Raw genomic sequence first — 2,703 nt, forward strand, 5'->3', positions numbered from 1 at the left:
GCTGGAAAAACATTATTCTGGGCAGGCCTGTGAGGGTGTCTCTGGAAGAGGTTAGCATTTGAATCAGTAGTTTGGGAAGAGAAGATCCACTGCCACCAATGTGGGCAGTCATCTATCAACCCTTCGAGGGCCCAGAGAAAACACAAAGGCAGAGGAAGAGCAAACTGTCTCCATCCTTGATCTGGGACATCCATCTTCTCCTGCCCTGACACTGGAGCTCCTGGTTCTCAGGCCTTCAGACTCCAGGACTTGCCCCAGCAGCACCAGGTTCTCAGGCCTTCAACCTCAGACTCGGGGTTGTGCCACCAGTTCACCTGGATCTCAGACTTTCAGACTCAGACGGAATGACACCTCCAGCTTTCCCCGCTGTCCAGCTCGCAGATGGGATATCATAGGATTTCTCAGCCTCCATGATCATTGAGCCAATTTCATCACCTGTATCAATATCAACATCTATATCTCTATCATCTATTAATATATCTATGTCTATTTCTATACTATCTATTTCTGCCTGTTTATCTGACTGTCTATCCACCCATCCATCCATTTATCTATCCATCTATCCATCTATTTGTCTATCTATCTATCTCTTTCTGTCTGTCTGTCTATCTATCTATCTATCTCCTACTGATTCTGTTTCTCTGGAGAACCCTGACTAATGTGAGGCAAATATTGGGAGTGGTTTGGGGCTGGGGAAATCTGTGAATCTGAAGCCGGTCAACCAGATGGAGTCGGGAGAGACTGAGCTCTCAGCGCCAGGGCCTCTCCCACACTCCAGCTCTGCATTTGGAGCCAAGGCCCTTCATCGGCTAAATGCAAACCCAAAGTGAAGGGCCCCCGGGACCCAGGATTATGGACACTCATAACTAATGCCAAATAAACAAGGCAAAATTATTTGTAATTACTCCTAAAGTCATTTACTTGTATCAGTAATTGACCTGTGCATTCTTTAATCTTTAATGCTCTTTTAAAATTCAGCCTCAGGGAGTCATCATGCTTATTGACATTTGTCCTGGTGAGGACTCTGGAGGCATGAGGCTTTGGTTAAGATGTCTTAAAAAGAAATAACCAATTTAGGAAGACATGACTTTCACACATCAGGGTGAGGAGGCACAGGGCGAGGGGCTGTAGCTGCCTGTGTTTTCCTGGGTCAGGACAACAATGGTAGTGACGATGATGATGATGATGGTGATGATGATGGTGATGATGGTGATGATGATGGTGATGATGATGGTGATGATGATGGTGATGATGGTGATGATGGTGGTGATGATGGTGATGATGGTGGTGATGATGGTGATGATGATGGTGATGATGGTGGTGATGATGGTGATGATGATGGTGATGATGGTGGTGCTAAGATTTATTGAAGGATCTGTATGACTTCAATTAATCTCCTTAAGGAAGCTTTAGAATAGGTGCTATTATGAGCTTCATTTTACTAGAGGAGACTATGGCATGGAGAAGCTACATGAATTTCCTTAAGACACACTTTGATTAGATACTGAAGGCAAACTCGACCTCACATCTGCGGAAGCCTCAAACCCTCATCCTACTCCCCTGATAGGGTGGCCAACAACCACTGCCTTGCAAAGCAGCCGACTGAGGATGCCATACCTGCAGGTCACCTTGGGAAATTACCTGTCTCATCTGTGGTTTTCTTGTCTGCAGAATGGGCACCGTTGTTCGCACGTTATTGCAGGTGGTGAGGACTACATGAGATTACACGAACGCGGCTGCTTTACAGACACAGCTCTCTTAGCTTCCTTCCATGCAAGACTGGAGCAAAGGATCTGAGCTGGGTGCAGATGGGGTTTTTCCCCTCATCTTCTGAAGACAGAAATGTGGACAGACACTTTGCTAACTCTTTATTTTACCCCTTTGAGTGCTGCCAAAGCCAGTGTTTAGCATTGCGAAAGAAACCACACAGGGCTAGTTTGCTGTGGGAGTTACAAATCTCCCTTGGAACAGATTTGAAAACTGGTGACATCAGAACAATTGCCCCTGGGGTCAGCAGCTGGGCCATTCGGGGGCCAGACACCACCTTTAGGATTACCGGTGATGCCTCCCCTCCCATCCTGGTTCCAGGTTCCACCACCAAGGGCAGGAGAATGCCGACAAGCATTTCCAGAACCTCTAGAATCCCGACCCCCCCTCTCTGAAGGTGTGCTTTGAGGAGGGCTGGGCAGTGGAGGCTCCACCTAAGGCCCGGGGTTGGGTGAATTCTGGAGTCTCCAGACCTACCCGAGAGCCCCTGTCTGTCCTCTTTCCCCATTAGTGTCCCCAGCGGGCCTTCCTGTCCAGTGCAGCAGCTCCCATGGAGACCCACACCGGGCCGTCTCCAACCACATTCCTCCTGCTCCAACCCCAAAGCCCAAGCCCTCCTCCCCTTCCCAGCCATGGGTGCTGACACCCCCCACACTCTTCCAGCCTGAACCCCGACACTTGCCTTTCTATGGGGCCTCAGCTCTAATCAGGTGCAAGCTTTGCTAACCCTTCCTATGAGTGACCTCTTGAGCTCCTCCTCCCTCTTTCCTCCCTCCTCCATCTGAGATTCCGCATCAGCTCCATCCTAGTCTCTAACTGGCCTCCGGATGAAGGAGCCCAGGTGAGCCCCTCCATTTGCTGATCTCCTCCTCCCCGCTGTGGGCCCTGCAACCTCCTTGAGCTGGTCCCCACCCACCCACATCTTCTCCCTCACAC

Source organism: Symphalangus syndactylus, chromosome 14, assembly GCF_028878055.3.
Source record: "Symphalangus syndactylus isolate Jambi chromosome 14, NHGRI_mSymSyn1-v2.1_pri, whole genome shotgun sequence".
NCBI classification, from domain to species: Eukaryota; Metazoa; Chordata; class Mammalia; order Primates; family Hylobatidae; genus Symphalangus; species Symphalangus syndactylus.